This window comes from Euphorbia lathyris, chromosome 1 (assembly GCF_963576675.1).
Source record: "Euphorbia lathyris chromosome 1, ddEupLath1.1, whole genome shotgun sequence".
NCBI classification, from domain to species: domain Eukaryota; kingdom Viridiplantae; phylum Streptophyta; class Magnoliopsida; order Malpighiales; family Euphorbiaceae; genus Euphorbia; species Euphorbia lathyris.
This window is the reverse complement of record NC_088910.1, coordinates 50,872,665-50,892,713: the sequence shown is the minus strand read 5'-3', so window position 1 is coordinate 50,892,713 and position 20,049 is coordinate 50,872,665. Positions and strand designations below refer to the sequence as shown.

Below are 20,049 nucleotides of genomic sequence, written 5' to 3'. Positions count from 1 at the left end.
TTTAAGCTCCTCAATTTTTCTTGCAAGTATTTTTTATTATTTGAGATATATTTTCACAAACTCAATTTGCCATTGCAAACTCCATCTCAATTAGTTAAATATTTATATTTCTAACGAAGTTTTTTGTTAGAGGAAATATAAAATGGGATATAAATAAAAAAACGAGATAATTTATCTCATGTTTGTTTAAGAGATAGGAGGATGTGACAATAGAAGGATAAACTTCTTATCACACTAAAGTTATATCTAGAGGGGGTGACATAAGACATGAGGATAAATTATTTAGATGGAAAAGTCTAATTTGTCCTTCAAATTTTATTATTTATTCTATTTATTGTTTTTAAAATTTTAGTAGTGTTCTAAATATTTCTCAAGGTAATTTTAATTTTTAAATTTTTGAAAACTTAAGTTGTCTGTATATTATTGTAGTATCAACGTGAAATGAAATTGATTAAATTTAATCTATCCTATTAAATATATTAGTTATTACATTTTTGGGAAAAGTACGAAAAAAATGCATGTGGTTTGTCTAATTCACAAATAGAGATATGTGGTTTAAAAGTTTAAAAATAAAGGTATGTGGTATGTTTTATTTACAAAACAAAGTATTACAATTACACAGTTAAGTTCTAATTACAACTAAATACATTTTTATCTTAAAAAAAACTATTCTTACATATCAGCAAAATACAACCCTCCGAAAAAAACAACTTCCTAAATCGAAATAATAAATAATATGGTAGAATTTTACGTTTTTTACTAATCTGACAGTTTATGAATTAAATTGACATTTAAGTTTATTTACACCGTTGCAATCTGATTTTGGGATCTGTATTTTGTCAATATATAAATGTAATTGAAATAAAAAATAAAAAAATACTCTTATTGTCATCAATTACTTAAAAGTTTAATTTTAAATACTTTGTTTTGTAAAAAAAGCATATCACATACCCCTATTTGCAAACTTTTAAACCACGGACCTCTATTTGCAAATAAGGCAAACCACGAGCATTTTTTTAGTGATTTACCCTACATTTTTTGTGCTTTGAAAATTTAATACAATGTTCAAAGTATTTCTCAAGTTAGGATGATAGATTAAATTTGATTAATTTCATCCCACATTGATACTACAATAATATACGAGTATATTTAAATTTGGATATAGGTAATATAGTAAAATGAACCATTTTATCACTAACCTCGTCCTACATACCAAACATGAGATAATAAGTCCTCATATCTTATATTTATCTTTATTCCAATCTTTAGTACTTATCTCTATTACAATCTTTATCTCTATCTCCGTAAAATACTAAATGCCCGTAAGTTTATAGTAACAAATTTTTGCAACTGATTATATTGTATACCTAGCTAATTAATTTCATAATTGATGTCTCTTTTAATCTGCGATGTAAGCTTGATAGACTGAATATGATTCACCTGAGAAAAAATCAACAAACTATCAGAAAGGAGTAGATGTACGACGTCCCTTACTCGATGCTTAAGTCAGTGATGTCTCTAAAAGTGAAGTGATGATGATTTAGAAAGCAAAGTGGAGCAAGAATGAATATGTATCTTGTATTTCTTTGGGAATGGCTATTTATTAGATATGGTGAAAGGTACATACTACTGTGCAGATCTCCATGTGGCCATGTTTGATTGGCTCACTTATACATACACTATTATACTTGTCTTCCTTTTTTCGTAAGTTATGGTGCTTTCTATGGAGTAGGAATGTATGTTTGGAATATGGCCATATGATTGGGATACGTGTACCTAACAGTTATGCTTTTTGTATAAGGTCTCTCATTGGTCCACATGTCTAATTTCCTCTAACTTCTTATTTGATGTGATATGAGATGTCCCCCTTTAGAATTTTATGTGTGAAGCTCTTTAGGGTTTCCTCTTCTTAGATTATCGATATGCTCAAAGATGGGTTCAATATTTTTATTTTGGAAGCCCACTTCTTACCACCTAGACCTGATTTCTCTTTCCTAAAAGATTTCCATCTCATGTCGTTTCGGTAGATGCAATTATTACATATCTATAACTTTTCGAGAATACCTAAGGGATAGATTATAATTATTAACCTGCCACCCCTTAGGTTTCTCCTGATTTGCGCGTATAAACCCTTGAAGCAGGTCTTCTCTTTTACTTTTCTTGAATCATCTTCTGCTCTTTTATATTTGTAAGTTCTTTCGCTTTCTTTCTTTTCTTTATTTTGTTATAGTTTTGCTACTATTTTTAGCTTGTAAGGATTCTGAAGAACTTTATCCCTCTTTCCCTTTTCAGATCTTCCCCTTCATTTTATATCATTTCACCTAAATCTTCCAAATCCTAGAAAGCTTCGTCCTCTAAAGACTCTCAAAATCATGTTGAATACCTAAAAAGGTTAAGCATGTGAACTTAAATGTTTGTTCCCAGTTCTCTACTTTGACTGCAGAGGATTTGGTGAAAATAGTAGTTGTTTGTCTATAATTGGAACAAATGATTGTCATTTTTCCCTCTGAAACTTAGAGAGCCTTTGATCCAGCTCCAATACTTTGGGGAGGTTCACACAACTTCACCAAAGTCGTCAAAACTTTAAGTGTGAAGAACTTCAAACTGAAATGGTTTTTGATGGAGTTGAATGCTTCTATACCTAAAAGTCCCTACTCACAAGGTTTTCCTTTTGAGATGAAATGGAGCGAAGCTCTGTGTAGTCCCGAAACTTGGAAAGCTGCTAGTGGGCTTACCTCTATGGAGAATGAGGGTATTGAACTCCTATAACTATAACCAACCATGGATATTCCAAGAAATGCTAAATATGATATGATCCAACCTTGTCTTGGATTTCATAGTAAAAAGGACAAATTATATATAGGAGCACAAAAAGTTACCAAAAAGAAAAAAAATATGTCCTTACTTTATATGTAGGGTTACAAAAAGTTACCAAAAAATTATATAGGCAGGCCTAAATATTCTGGTCCATTGCTGGAGTGATATAAAATGGCTCAAGCAAGTTGTCACTAGCATCAATGAGGCCACAATTTCTAGCCAGTGTAGTTGTAGTACTAGGAATATTTGAAACCGATTGAATAACAAGTTGAACCATGAAACTACTCATTTGAGTCATATCGCGATGTTATTTCCACGCTCATCGCACCACTTGATGTCTCTCAATCTGCAATTTAGGCTTGATAGACTAAATCAGATTCAGCTGAGAAGGAATCAACAAACTGTTAGAGATGTGTCGATGTACAACGTCCTTTCTCCGATGCTTAAGTTAGTGATGTTATTGAAAGTGAAGTAATGATGACTTAGAAAACATACTAAAGTAAGAAGGGATGTGTATATTGTGCTTATTTGAGATGACCATTTATATATATGCATGAAAGGTACCTCCACGTGGCTATACTTGATTGGCTCACATATCTATACATTTTTGTGTCTGTCTCCCCTTTTCTGTTAGCTACGACACTTTTTTAGGAATTAAGAGCATATTTGAAATCCGGCTATGTGATTTGGACATATGTCCCTAACGGGTATGCTTTTCATATAAGACATCTTATTGATCCATATGTCCGACTACCTCTTTCTTCTTATTTGATGCGTTATCAATAGCGATAATTTTATTATAGTAAATATTAAATATTACTATGCCTCGTTTCTAGACTCTTTAGTTCATGGTTTGCCAATAATTTTGATTTGCACTTTAATGTATATATTTTATAAATGTTAGTAGTAGGTCCAAATTTTCATTTACGTTATTTATATACATAGTTTAATTGAATTAGTTGAAAGTTCATGCAATAAAATAATAATAAATAAATATATATTTTTTATAATTAAAATATATATTAAATAATTATATATTATTATATTTAAAATAATTAATAATGATGGACTATTATTTCTAAAGAGGGTTAGGCTATGTTTACTTCTAAAGATAATCAAACAGATTAAAAATTGGAGTTAGAAAAATGTGGTAACATAAAACAATATTGTATAAATTTCTATAGATTTCAGGAAGACAATTCACATAAGTTGAAAATTTTGGAAAGTATTAACAACAATCTCGAAACCGAAATTTGGGAGGGAAGCATTTAGATTTGAAAATGAAAACTGTTTATTAAGGACAAAATGTAAAAGCCCATCTCCAAAATGAACTGGATCAGTATAATTGCAAGAGACCTTGTTCTCTACACTAAATTACTTTAGTTTTTTCTTTTTTCTTTTTTTGCCCGTGTTTTCATGTGTTGTTAAATTTGTATTTGAAAAAAATGATATTAGTTCAAATAGTGACTAAGCTTTTCTTTTGCTTTTGCTAAAGGAGTTGGCTAGGATTTTTCGTTTTAAAAATAAATTTGAAAAATTTAAAAATTTTAACTTTTAATTTTGAGATTATTTAGGTGTTAGGCGAGAGGAGAGAAAATGAATGTTTTAGAAAGAAAACTCCGAAAATGATGATTTATAAAAATAAAAATTTGGTTTCATAGTTACTATGTCGTACTAAACAACTTTAATTCTTGAAATTTTCAATTTTGAGATTGATAACGGCCATTTTTATAATGTCAAACTAAAAATTATCGTTTTTAGCAAAACGAAAAAATTCAATCACCGTTTAGAATTTCTGTTGTCTTAGAGCCTGGGCCGCCAGGATGCATCCGGACTTAGTTCTAGGGACGTGATTCTGGACCCTTCACTCAGAACCTCGATTTGGGGTTTTCAGGCCTCTCAAAAACTTGGCCCAATGCAGAAAAACTAAGGTTGAAATACATGAATATCATAAAAAAAAAAAAACCTGAGCTTTTTTTAAAAGAAATTTACATACAAAATCACTTTTAAAAAACTATCTACAATTATATTAAACTAATAAAACCATTATTTTTAATACATTTTAAGGATTAGAGTTTATAAACTAAGGATCTAGAATATATTATCTAGGGTTTAGAATTTATGAATTGAGGTTTAGAATTTTTAAATTAGGGTGTAAAAAATAGTGACATAGTTTCAGAAATAAAAATAATAAATCAAATATACCAACATAGAATAGACTGCTCGATCTAAGAGATTAATAATCTTATTCATATAATGGCTAACAAAACTGATCATAACGTCATTAAAAGAAGAATAAAAACTTTTGCAATCATCCAACACAAGTCCATAGGCTAATCGGAAAGAATTTTGTTGAAGATGTTTAATAACCACAACTACATCTGATTCAACCACAACATTATCAAGCATCTTACTCTTTAACCAATTAAGGGCCTCACAATCTTTATTGCCTCGCCTTTCTTAGATAAAAGACCCATACAACAGACGACAAAAACCACCATAGAAAGCCTTAACGCTGTTATGAAGAACGGTTCCCACATCAAAATTACTCGATCCCGGTACCAATGATGCATCAACATTAAGCTTTAAAAATAAATCTGGTGGATGAGACCAACGAACCACAAGATCATCATTGCAATTACGAGCACTAAACAAACCAAAACCAACATGGTTACCATTTTAAGACTCATGCCACTCTTTAAGCAAAGAACAAACCATACAGATAGAAACAAAAGTGAATTATAACATTCTTCCACACCAAACTATATCTCATAGTTTGGGATAGTAACCCCCGCTCCCACCCAAATTAATCCATCGAGAGTAAAATTTCCTTTGGCTCCCAGTCCCTCTCTGAATGATTCAGTGATTCCTCTCCCCTGTCGGTTCAAATCCTTGCCGTTTTCGGGGAATCTCCGCCCTATTGCCATCCTTAGTTGTTCAGCGCGATTTAATTTTAACCGTGTTCAGCTCGATTTTATAAACGAGAGAGCTTGAGCACGACGAAATTTGGTTCGAAAGTTTCATGAGCAGACTTGGTGATGAGTTCGTGAAGAAGCTCATGAAGAAGCTCAAGTATAATGTTAATGAACAGGCTTGTCAACAAGCTCGATTCAATTAATTTTCCAATAATAGTATTTACAAAAGGAGAAAAGTAAAATTATGTAGTTTTGTATAAAACTTTAGTTCTGGAGCGTAATTTATGAATATAATAGTTAAAATATAAATTTTGTTAATAAAAAAATTATATTACTTCAGAAAATCAAATAACTCTTAGTCGTTGTTTGTCAAATAACTTTTAACTGATTACATTAGATGTTAGCTGATTATCTTTTTGGTTAGCTGATTTGACCAGCTGATTGTGTAAACTTGTTTGGTAAACTTAGCTGATTGCTAATAGTTGTTTGTGTAAAATTACAAGTAAGGATATGATAAAGCCTTTATTTGAGGTTAAATGGGAGTAATTAGTTTATTTGACACAATAATCTTTTTCAAACCTCTTTTTACTAAACACCATTTTTAAAAAAATTGACCTAATCAAAATCTTTAAAATGGATCAAATCTCTATTTTTATTTATAAAAAAACACTTTATAAAAAAAACGTTTAAGTATCAAAATAAGAGGTTGAAATCTATGCAGTAGTGTGGTTCTCTATGCTTGGGGGCGTGTTAATTAGACAAAATGTGGTGCAGGGGCACGTAAATTATGGACCACAGAGCTAGATGGTAGAGCAAATTGCATATTATCAAATGTATTTCAAATTTTAGTTTTGAGTTAGTGCTTATTTGATAAATAACTTAATTGCTTAAATTAAAAGGTTAAACACTTATTTAATTTAAGTGTGTTTGATAACGATTGTTTTTCCACCACTTAAATTAAGTTAAAAACCATTTATTTTGATAAATCAAAATATATAACTTATCATTTTAAGTTAAACATTATCAACTAATATTTTTTTTAAAATTAAATCATTCAATATTTTTAGCACTTATAATATTCAGCACTTAAAATTCAGTATTTATTTTTTTAACACTTAATTTTCAGTTTTTTTATCAAAATTATTAATGTTTTTGTAAAGAAAATGTGACATAAGAACAAGTATATAAGCAGGATAACGTATTTGAAATATTAAAAGACGTGAATTTGAAATGGAGTGAATAGTGATTTGATGTAAAATAATTAGTAGCCTATGAATGAGATGAAATAAAACCTATGAACAGAAATCTTTACAGAGTTGACTAAATTTTGTTTCAAAAGAAGAAATGATAAGGGAATGGAATTTCTTTCACTTGTTCTACTTTCTTGGCCTACCTGTTTTGACTTAATTGTCCTTTTCTATTCTCCACTTCATTTGTTTAACCATGCAACTAACCACCAAATTTCAATTACTTTAATTCTACATACAGGGAACAGAATAGGGTGGCTGACCGTCTTACGGCTGAAGGCTATGGAAGGATGCCGAGAATTTCAACATTCTCTTCTCCTCTGAACTTTCTTTGTGCGATTTTGTTGGATGATCGGGTGGGGGTTAGCTTCCCCAGTCTAATCCTGGGTTAGGTTTTGGTTTTTTTTTTTTTTTTTTTGTTGTTTTTCTTTCCCTTTCCTACCAAAAAAAATTAAAAAAAAAGTCCAATATGAAATAACTCTAAAAATTACCAAATCATTATTTTATATATAATTTATTTTAATTATAAATATTATTATAAAATACATAAATAGTAAATAACTAAATCATTTATATATATATATATATATATATATATATATATATATATATATATATAAATAAGAAAAAAATAAGAGCAAAGAGATACCAAAAAGTAACAACATTGCCATAAAAAACTAAACAACTCTTGTTATTCCAATGGAAGTCACTCTTTCAAGCACCTTTCACCTCATCAAACACCTCAAATTGGAGATGCTCTTAGTCGACTCAATTGATTTCGAGAAAAAATGAAAATAATTAGATTTACTGATGGAAAATTCCTTCTCTAAACATAAAATTTTCTTTTGGTAATTTCATTATTTACAAAATTTGTGACAAATTCGATGATATTGAAAAATCAGCAACGAATTTCGTTACTGATTCTTAATCTCATATTGTTTTGGCCTAATACATTCTCAGCCCCCTCAAGTTGTTCAACAACTGCAACTGACACTCTGAACTTGAAGACATTACAACTAATCCTACCAACTTACTTATTTGGAAAAATAATCCCCCAAATTCCATATAGCAACGCATGATTAGCAGTGCATGATAGTAGCGGGTTAGTTGTAACGTTTTGAAGTTCCAATCATGTACTACCACATGATATTTGAGAGATTATTTGTTCTAAAAGCAACTTGATGTAGTTAGTTGCAACGTTTTCAAATTGAGAGGATCAGTTGCACTTTTTGAACAACCTGAAGGAGTTGGAAATGTATTATGCATAATTACTTTTTTTTTTTATATTTCTTACTAAATTTTTATCCATTAACTTTTCAAGTTTGACTTATAATTATGCCACTAGTTTAATTAATTGTATCTCCATGAAAAAAGTCATTATATGCATATGGATACATGCATTAAAAAAACCTTTTCAACTTAGTCCATCAAGAAAAAATAGAGCCAAATCGATGTTTTCAATTAATAAATCTGAATGTTTATTTTTATATGAATTAATTGATACTAACTAACATCATTATGGAAAACTCATCTTGTTGGATCCTAACCACGTTTTCAGGGAAGATTTGGAGATTCAGAAATGAGCGGAAATTTGGTAGAGAACTCTTCAATGCTCAAGTCAATCTAGAATCCGAATAGCTGAAATAAGAATACTCTTGCATAAATGTAAGATCTAAACTTATCTCAATAGTCTCACCCCTTCTACAAAGAGAAAAGAATCCTAATTAGACTAACAAAGCTCTTTTGTCATCTTTTAGAAAAAAATACTAAAGAAGATACAATTTTGCAATATAAGTACAATCCCGTTTGTTTACAATTCTTTGCCAGAATAGGACTAAACAACCCTAATTAGGGGGAAGGGGTTTTCGAACCCCCCATTGGACATCTAGTCTCGCTAGAGAGATCTGGTCTAACTTGCTCCTAAATCTAGACTAAAATATTTCTGAATGTTATCAAAAGTCCTCTCAATAAGTCGAATCCAGTCTTTAAGGTTGGTGGGATTTTTGCACTTTTCGAGGAAGAAGCTAATGTTTTTAGAAGGTTTTGCACCTAATCAACAAACACCACATGTTCTATCATTCATTCGGATAAGACGAACTATTTCTTTTCCACTGTTTAAAGGTTCCACAAAAAGAATGTTCCTTTATCGAATCTTATTCTTTTTTGAGCATTTCTAAAAAAGTCAATTCTTCCTACAGTTATTCTTTTTGAAAATCTTCATCTAAGAGAAACAACAAGTTTTGAATTTTATTCATCCTTCTCTTTTATCCTTATTCCCTCCTTTTCATTTTTCTTGAGCTATTATACTTTAAAAATGTCTCAAAACACTAATGTATCCGAGTAATCTTCCACAAACATGGAGAATATTATCCCATTGTTTACTAAATTCCAGGGGTTTTGGTCGAGGGTACCTAAAACTTATCTCAAACCACTTCTTTTTTGCAAAGAAAATCCTATGAAGATAAGCTTCTAAAACTTCTGAAAAACACCTTCCCACTATCTCCAAAATCTCCAAGAAGATGACCCCTAGGATGGAGGATATGTCTTCAACTAAATTGGAAGACAAAATTTATGACAAAGACTATTGATTGTCACTAGTTAATCCGATATGAGTGTGTAGTCTCGCGATCCATTGACATAATTCACCAATAGCCCCTAGACTACTTTTCCATTTACATAAACTTTATGTCTAGTGCATCTATCCACATCATTCCTAGATCTATCATATTATGAAAATCTTCATATTAAACTTCATTTCACTTCAGCTCATCCATAGACAAATGGAATGACCGAAGTAGTGAACAGAACAATTATACATGGATTGAAGAAGAGACTGGGAAAAGCTAAAGGATATTGGATGGATCAAATCCAGCATGCTTTATAGGCATATAGAACAACCCCAAGAGCAGCCATTGGTGAAACTCCATGCTCTCTCAGATATGGTGCAAAAGCTTTCGTTCCGGTAGAAATTGGAGCAACCAGTCATAGAGCGACTTACTATTCTGTGGATGGTAACAAAGCATGCGCCAGAAGCTGGACGTTTTGGAAGAAAAATAGAGCAAGCTTCAAACAGAATGGCTGCTTACAGGCAGAAAATGAAGGCAGTGCATGATAAAAGGGTCTGACCTAGACAATTCTTTTAAGAAGATCTTGTTTTGCAGAGTGACAAAGCTTTTCAATCCAGAGAGAATAAAGGGAAGTTAAGCCGTAACTGGGAAGGACCATTCCAAATTGATGAATGCATTAACACTCACACATATAGACTTCCAGAGCTCTCAGGCAGAGAATTCCTTGTACTTGGAATGATGTAGCGTTACGAAAATTTTATTAATGAAGACTCATGTAAACCTACCTTTTGGTAGTGATTAGCTCAAAAAGTTGTAAATCATGTCATTCGACAGTCGAAAGCAATACAATACGATTTCCTTTATTCAAAATCTTACATAGAATCCTTTTTATTATATTAAAGATTAATCATATGCATGCTACAAGGATTCTAATCACAATCACAAAGTCGATACATTATAAAAAAGATACTGAAAGCTATATTTAAATTAATGCAACGTGAAAATCATTATGAAAGTAAGTAAGGCGAATAGATTTTTTATATATAAACTTCAACACATTTATCTTACAACATAATATTTAGCAAAAAAGCATCAATTACAAAAAGCTAAAAGGAGGGATATGAGAATTTGTCAGGTAAAAGCACCTCAGGAACGTCATTGATCTCTTTGCGAGGAAGAAGATTAACCCAGAATTTAATGTCAGCGGGGAAACTGATTTTAAGGTATGTAAGAAAAGTACCCTAAATTTCAAGGCTCGGTTGAACCCTATATTCTGGGTATCCTCTGCCACAGATGCCAAAGTTTCAGATGTTTGCTCTTTTAACTCCTACAACCTTATTAGGGACCATTATTTTTAAAGGTTTAAATTGCCCATTAGTTCTATTCACCCCTCTTTAGAACTAATCCAACCTTATTAGGGAGCATCCTTGATTTTTCTTCATTGTACATTCAGAATCGATTCGGAGCAAGCTCTTCTAAAGGTGTAAAATCAATTTTTGGAAATCTTTGACGCTTATTGATGAGTTTGGGACTTTGAGCAATGGGCACTCGAATTCATTATAAACATAGGATTTGGGATATAAGTTCTTCTTTGCTTAGTTTCTCCAGCTTCATCCATTTTCTCGCTTCAAAAATATTAGAACCTGAATAGCTAAATTTCAAGGCTCGGTTGAACCTTATATTCTGGGTATCCTTTGCCACAGATGCCAAAGTTTCAGATGTTTGCTCTTTTAACTCCTAAAACCTTATTAGGGACCATTATTTTTAAAGGTTTAAATTACCCATTGGTTCTATTCACCCCTCTTTAGAACTAATCCAACCTTATTAGGGAGCAACAATTTTTCCTTTTCCTTGATTTTTCTTCATTGTACATTCAGAATCGATTCGGAGCAAGCTCTTCTAAAGGTGTAAAATCAATTTTTGGAAATCTTTGACGCTTATTGATGAGTTTGGGACTTTGAGCAATGGGCACTCGAATTCATTATAAACATAGGATTTGGGATATAAGTTCTTCTTTGCTTAGTTTCTCCAGCTTCATCCATTTTCTCGCTTCAAAAATATTAGAACCTGAATAGCTAGAGCCTTCACTAATCAAGGGAGAGTGAAGGAACTCGTGCACATAAACTTTGTTGGATTGAGGAAGAGGACGCATGAGCATTGTTCTGCAATATTTTCAGTAGGATTTTGGACAACACCGTCAGCTTCAGGTGAAGAAGGTACATAAATCACACCTTGACTTTCAGGCAGTTGCTCTTCTTCGATAAGGAAGGGAGTGTCAGGAAACTCATTTAGTGCTTGAATATGTTCGTCATTCATCTCAGCAAATTCATTTTGGATTGGCAAAGGCGGAGGTGGTATGACATCAGAGGAAGTAAGAGGAGCTTCAACTTCAGGATTTTGAGGCTATGCTCCAAGATTTTAGGGCTGTATTTTTTAGCTTTGAGAAGAGGATTGAACTTAATTATACTTCCCATATTTGTCTCAGCGACATGTAATGCATTCATCTTTTCGACGGTTGCAGGAATAGCCGAAACAGTCGGTGTGCTCAAAGGCTTTTGGGCAACACTCAAGGCTTTGATTCGGGCTGCAAATTAAGAGCGAATAGACATATTGTTAGAATCACCTGCATCCAGCAAAAATAAAAAATAAAAAATAAAGAAAATAAATCACCTTCTATTCTTTTGAATCTTTTCGATCCAAGATACACAAGTTTTCCTTTTTTGTTTGTTCATAAAGGTAGAAAAACCATCGTATACCGTAGGCTTCAAGCAGCGTTGCTCCATCTTTTTTTAGAACTCAACATGTTGGCAAGTTTCCAAGAAGCCGAATTGGTGGGAGTTTCATTCCCATCCAGTCGCAAAGGGAAATCCTTGAATGTATGGGTAGTTTGTGTCTATACCATTTGGTTTTATCCAAAACCACTTCGGTTTGAAATTCTTCACACTTTGGACTTTCTTTTCCAAGAAAGGGTGCCACAAAGAATGGACAGACCAATAGCTCATGTCTTCGTCTAATTTTTTAAGAGGATGCCAGAAATTCCAAAACAACGGGCCAATTAGCTTGAAAGTAAGAAGTTCGAGCCAAGGATTGGGTGAAACTTGACAAGGGCTCAAATTAAACTCATTTAAAATGACAACAACCCCTATAAGCAAGGAAATTGTATTTCCCACTCCAGATATTGGGTAAAAATACCCAGGGTTCCATAAGGAGGTTGAGGGTTCTTTCATTTTCTAAAGGAACGATAATGGTCATCTTCCTTAGCCAAGGATATTGGTTCTCAATTTCGGTGAGAAGAGTAGGGCTCATAATTGAAGGTTGGCTAGGAACAGTCAAGTTCACTTTACGAACTTTGACGAGAGATTTTTCTAGGTTTTTTGAAGAGGAGGAAGTTGAGGCTTTCTTAGAAGTATTCTTTCGCGATTTTGGAGCCATGGAGCAAAAATTAAGAAAAGAATTCAATAAAAATGAAGGTAAGGAATGAAAAACTTACAAGAGAATAGCATGAGGAATGACGAAAACAAAAGGTAAGGCAGAACGCTCACTCCTTCGATAATATAGAAGAAGAATGCCAAAAGGTTTGTAATTATTGCTTTAGGGACTTTTCGATTGTCTCAAAGAGTAGGGCATTAATGGTAGGTTATGAAGGGACATTTCACGAATGAGTTAGCGGAAACGTCAGCCTAAAATTTTGGTCCGTATATGGGCTCATTCTTTTAAGTGATAAAGACCTAATGAGCTTTTATAAAAGCAAATGGGGGGGCATCTGATATAATACAGAATAAGAGAATAGATCCACACTAAATCAAATAAATGGGCCTGCACCATGGGCTTGTTTCGAATCAAGCCGGTAAATCTTAAGACGTGTAGTTACCGAAAGCATTAGCATAAAATCTAACTAACTAGGCACGTGGACCAATGGGTAGTCCAAATTCCAAAGATATGCTCCTATTCCCTAGAGCACGTCGTATATTGCGGAATGGTGAAAAGAAAAAGGAATCAAAGCTAATCAAAATTCTACATGTGGCAAGGTACTTAACGTCTCAGGTGTGTAAACAAATCCTTATAAATAGCCTCAGACATACGTCACAAGGTACATACATATTCATTCTTTCACTTACACGCTGCTTTCTAGTTATTACTTTCTCCAAAGTATCTTATTAACTTAAGCATCAGATGATGCAAGCATCTCAAATGTGAAATCAAGGCCAAAGGGGAAGAGTCTCGCGCGGTGTGTGCCATTAGCCACACGACGTGTGAGCGGCGAGTTGCTTGAAGAAATGGGAAAAAGTAACCCACATGGCGTGTGAGGGCACATGACATGCGGACTGGTGGATGAGGTCCTAGAACTCAAGTGCTAATTCATATGGCGTGTGGCCATTACTCACACGCCGTGACTTGTTGGAGAGGAGCCTTGATGGATGCATCGACGAATGATGGGCGGTAGGAAGAATTAGCCACACGACATGTCACCACTTTACACGCCGTGTGAGGTGACTTAATTGGTAAGGAGACAGCTGCTGCCAGAATTCCTGCCAGATCCATGCTCCCTCTTATTTACTATTTTGCCACTCAACTATTATTGTTTTTCCATTTAGACCTATTAACCATTATGTCATTTAACCACTTTACCCCACCTTACCCCTATCACTTTCCTTATGTTTTGACTCTAGTTAGGGTATTTAAGTCTTTTATTTTTAATTTAGAGGAGGTATTTAAACCCCACTATTTATAAAGATATTCATCTTTTTATCAATCAAATTCAAAAAAACTTTTTACAGAGCAAGGTTTTCACCTTATCAATGAGATTAACTTCTTCTAGTTAAGCTAGAGAAGAAACATTTTTATTAGTTTACGATTAAAACTAACCCGCTCGTGAGTAATTCCTATCATTGGAGAGGAGATGCCGGATTTCGACCCCCCTTATCGTTGATTGAGATCTTCTCAAAGCTAATTGGGAGTGTTAGTTGTAATTGAGGACATCAGATATGTTAATTGGGACAATAGGATAATGATGCTTTGTTTTTGAGTAATGATAATTGGTGTTTAATTTGATTTGATGATGATGATCATCCTTTGTCGGTCGAGTTTAGTGAGAAGAGAGTTTGCAAAATGAAAGAGTTGTATGGCAATTAAGAAAAATGATTGCTTTAAAAAGTAAAGAAATGCTCCCATATTTAGCAGCTAATTAAGGAAATGAATACTATAAAAAGTAGAAATGTCACTTTTGGTGGATGTGAGGATTTCAAAGGAATTCAATGAACAACACTGGTTTAGGCCCTCCTCTTGATAATGATAAATTCCACTATAGATGCACATTGACTTAAATTAGTGCAATTCCTTCCCTCACAGAACAGAATAGTCATACTCCACTTGTATAGTGTGCTCCATCCATTCATATCTTTCCTAATTATTTTAATTTTAATATAACCCTCCTCAATCTCTCCTTTTTGACTTATATTACATGCTCACTGCTGTTCAATTTCCCCAACATCACATCACTAATTTCAGCAGACAGGTTTGAGAGCCCTCTCTAAATGTATAAATTGACTGCTAATTCTCTGATCTTCTAGCAAAACAAAAACTGTCTATTTGCCTCTTTCCAATGGCAGCAGTACACCTAGTTGTTCTGTTTCTGGCATTTTCTCATCTCATCTGCCTCAATGCTGTGCCAATTACAAGTATGTTTCCTTTCTTAATGTGTATGTTACTCTTAATTATCCTTGTTGCTAATTCTTGTTATTAATTAATTGTGTTATTGTACAGGAATTGGTAGGCTAATGCATGAACCTCAAGATGAAATTGTTCAACTTGGAGAGACAGTGACACAGACAAACATGGTTGAAAGAAGGATGATAGTGCAGCTAAATGACTACCCTGGCTCTGGAGCTAACCACCGCCACACTCCTTGGCCTCCTCAGTTGGCCAGATGTGCTGATTGCTAATTTATTTTCTTTTTTTCTACTATTAATATTATAATTTAGGAATCACTATATATATGCATGTATTAACTAGCTAGACTAGAGTGATCGATCATGGTAAGTTGTATCAGAAGATCTATAATGTCCTTAATAATCCATTAGCTATGATATTTTATATAAGTAAGAGTTTTCTCATTACCTATGAATATAGGTTCTGAGTATTATTAATAATTGTTCCAGAATTCATCATTTTCTCATCACTTGTAATGTTAACTGCTTTCCCTTCCGAGACTCTTTAATCTATCTTCTGTTAAAAACTCACATCAATGTCTAGCCACAAAAAAAAAAAAAAAAAAAAACTTTCAAACCTCGGTTTTCTTTCGGCTTTTAGCCACGATAAATCTCTTCTTTACTTTGTTTTATTTTCTTAATTAAATAAAAAATTTAATCAACCGTGTTTTTTTGTTTTTTTTTTTCTGTATATGGGAGTGTGTTTTTGTCTCCTTTTATGCATTATGAAGTTTTTTTTAGCGGAAATACAAAAGGGTTATGTCTACTATCACATGTATGAGATTAATTGAAGTATAATAAACTCATTCCTATATGAAACATGTTTCCTGCCTATATGCCAAAAAGAGTTCGTTTCTATAACGATTTATAAATTTAAAAAATATATATTTAAATTGCTCTAATATATTTTTAGATTGTAATAATTATTTTTATCGAGATTTTTTTAATGAATAAAACTATTAATTTTGTTCTAAAAAATAGGGTACTCCTGAAATAATACTCTCTATCAATCAATGCATAACATATGTATATATATTTTTTTCTTCCATCAATTATGCTTATATGGTGGGATTAAAAACAATTTTGATTGGTTGGGAGTATTAGTCCCGAAATACTGTAAAATTTGTCCAAGAAAACGTAAAACTAAAAAGAAAAAGAGAAATTTGAACAAAATAAAGCAGTATGCTGCTTAAAATTCAATCTAGTCCCAGCCTTTACATGGCTTGCCTTTCAATGTTGCCTTCACCATAAATTTGGGGGGAAAGAAAAGAAAAATAAAATTGAAATTGGTTTTATGCAACAAAGTCAATTATAATTTTAATTAATTCATATCTAAAATGTTTAAATAAATGTTAGCTAGGTAACCACTATATATATGTTTATATATATATAAAGACTTAGTTGCAAATATCTGAAACCACGTTTTTACAAATACTTTGTGGAAAGTGGAGATGGTGGATCCATGAGGTGGTGGCCATTTTCACTTCCCTTTGCATTGAATTGAATTGAAATAGCCTAATAGGGGCATATTTGTTTTCTTTTTTAAGCAAATGGACCAGTACGAATTAATCAATTAATTTTGCCATAAAATTCATAAAACAAAGATACTAATTGTTTCAAAATTTGACATATATTTGTAATTATTTTTCAATATATAATTGATAGGTAGAATTATTAAATTCTACTCCGTGATATCTTTTTATAAGCATTATAATATATTATAAGCTTAAAATAAATTAATTAATTAATGAAAAATTAATATTTAAAATAAGCAATGTTAATAAGGAAATATGATTGGGTTTATGAGGACGAAGATATTCGGCACTTGGCCCTGGACTTTTATAAGAACCTTTTTAAGGAGGAACCTCTTGATCTAGATAAGGCTCAAACTGTTGCTACCTTTCCCACGGTGGGAGAGGATAGAATTCTGGAAGCCTTCCATCCTATTTTCCTAAAAGGAATTAATCAAGCCATTTTTAGTATTGGGGCTACTAAAGCTCCTGGGGTTGATGGTCTGCCTGCTGGCTTTTACCATAAACACTGGGAGGTTGTGAAGGAAGGTATTTACAACTTCATCAAAGGTGTTTTTAATGGCTCTCAGGATATCGGGCTGGTAAACATAACCCTTCTTGTTCTGATTCCTAAAGTTGAGAAGCCTTCTTCTTTCTTACATATGAGGCATATTAGTCTTTGTAATGTTCTCTATAAGACTATTACAAAGATTGTGGCAAATAGAATTCGTTGCATTCTTCCTGAGATCATTAGTCAGAATCAGGGAAGCTTTGTGCCTGGTAGACAAATGATGGATAATGTGGTGATAGCCCAAGAAATGGTCCACACTATGAAGATCAAAAAGGGGAAGAGAGGTATTGTGGCTCTTAAGTTGGATCTGGAGAAAGCCTATGATCGCATTAATTGGAGTTTTCTGATGGAGAGTCTGGAGAGAGCAAGGATCCCGGATAATTGGAGAAGGTTAATAAAGGTTTGTATCTCTTCTCCTGTTTTTCAAGTTTTGATCAATGGGGAAATGTCGGAGGAATTCTCTCCTGGCCGGGGTATCCGTCAAGGGGACCCTATGAGCCCTTTCTTATTTGTTATTGCAATGGATAGGTTGTCTCACCTGATCCAAGATGCTGTTGATAATGGGAAATTCCACCCGGTGGCCATCAATAAGTTCTATCCCCATGTTACTCATTTGTTCTTTTCAGATGATGTTCTAATCTTTCTAGAAGGTAATGAGGAGCAGTTCAGTATCATTATGGATATTCTTGATTGTTTCTGTTTTGCTTCTAGTCAGAAGCTCAATGTCCAGAAGTCCAGGATGATGTGCTCTAAGAATATGAACCAGAGAGCTTGCAAAAGGATGAGTGATCTGTCTGGAATTCCTCTGATCTGTCTGGAATTCCTCTAACTTGCTCTCTTGGGAAGTATCTGGGTATTCCCCTCCATAGTGAGAGAGTGTCGAAAGTGTCTTTTAAAGATACTTTGGATAAAGCTAATATGAAGTGTGCCACTTGGAAAGCTAAGACCCTCTCTCTTGCTGGTCGGCTTACGTTGATTCAATCTGTCAATTGTGCGACTCCCAATCACATTATGCAAGCTTGTCATCTTCCTGAGCCTGTTCTCAAGGACCTTGATAAAATTAATCGTAGGTTCCTATGGGGAGAAGCTGATGAGGGGAGGAAGATCCACCTCGTTCCTTAGAATGAGGTTTGTCAACCTAAGGATATGGGAGGTCTGGGCATTAGGAAAGCCAATGATAATGTGGCAGCTTCCTTCAGCTCTTTGGGTTCAACTTTTATGCGGGAAATATCGGAAGGATAAGGTGTTTGGGGGACCTAATGATAGAGTGGTTAATTGTTCCTTTCTTTGGAAAGGCATTAGTGCGGTTTTTGCTGAGTTTTGTTCAGGGATTGGGTGGAATGTGGGAAATGGTAGATCCATCAGCTTCTGGAATGATATATGGATTGGGAAAAAGCCTTTATTGAAAGTTTGTGCTTCTTTGCCGCCTTTGGAAATTCAGAACTGGAGGATTGCAGATGTGGTGAATTCTGAGGGTGAGTGGATTTGGTCAAAATTTGATTCCTACCTCAGGCTGGAATCGCTCCTTAGAATTAGAGGAGTACAGATTAGTAGTAAAAGTGAAGACAAGGATAGTTACTGTTGGTCTTTGATGAACAACGGGGCCTATTCTTGTAAATAAGCTTTTCAGGCGTTCTATCAGGAGTTGGATACCTCGTCCCCAGGGGTGTGGAATACGATTTGGGCCTTAAAAGTTTCGTACCGTACTAGAAGTTTCCTGTGGCTAGGGGTTAAAAATAGGTTGCTTACTAATTCAGATAGGAAAAGGAGGCATCTAGTGGAGTCTGGAGCTTGTGGCAGATGCAGGGGTAATGAAGAGACTTTGTGCCATGCTCTTAGAGACTGTGAGAAAAGTAAAGAGGTTTGGAGGAGAGTTCTCCCTAGAAATGTGCTTTCTTCTTTTTTAGTCCACTTTGAGAATGATTGGTTTATGGATGGGATTAATGGGAAACTTCTGGCCGAGCTAAACCAGGGTGTTCTTTTATTTGTGGTGGTTTGCCATCAGATTTGGAGATGGAGAAATGAGGAGATTTTTGGAGGAGAAACGGTGTTTTTGCCGAATGTCTTAGATTTCTTTTCCAAAAAGATTAGCACCTTGGTTGATAGGTATGTTGAGGACCCCTTGGCTAGGGCTGTTCAGAGAAAGGAGGTCCATCTTTTAGGCTGGTGTAGGCCAAGCGAAGGTGTGGTTAAGCTTAACACTGATGGTTCTTGTCTAATGGATGGGAGAATTGCCGTGGGAGGGGTTCTGATAGATGATGGTGGCAGTTGGGTATCTAGATTCTCTCAGAATTTGGGAATTGGTTCGTCTTTTTCTGCAGAGCTTTGGGGGATTTTTTCTGGCCTAAAGCTAGCTAGAAATCTGGGGGTGAAGAAGCTTCTTATAGAGTCAGATAACCTTGAAGCGGTTAAAATGATTTCTGAGAATAATGTTATTTGCCTAAATAGCCAAAACTTAATCAAATGCATTAGAAGGATTGGCTACTCCTTTGATTTTCTTAGCTTTGCTCATATTTATAGGGAGCAAAATCGTGTAATGAACCGTCTTGCGGTGGAAAGGCATTCAAGAATGTTGGGTCTCTCTATCTTTTCTTCTCCTCCGGGCTTCATTTCTTCTATGATCTTGGAGGATGTGATGGGGGTCAGTTTTCCCAGGCTGATCCCCGGTTAAGCGGCTTTTGTTATTTGTTTTTCTTTTCCTATCCTACCAAAA

General features: G+C 33.8%; 1 long non-coding RNA gene across 1 annotated transcript; it reads left to right on the top strand.

Moving 5' to 3' along the window:
* The first annotated feature begins 14,996 nt into the window (after positions 1–14,996).
* Positions 14,997–15,695, top strand: LOC136201485 (uncharacterized). Its single transcript, XR_010673868.1, has 2 exons — positions 14,997–15,224; positions 15,310–15,695. It is a non-coding gene; the product is annotated as an uncharacterized lncRNA (long non-coding RNA).
* Positions 15,696–20,049: the final 4,354 nt, after the last annotated feature.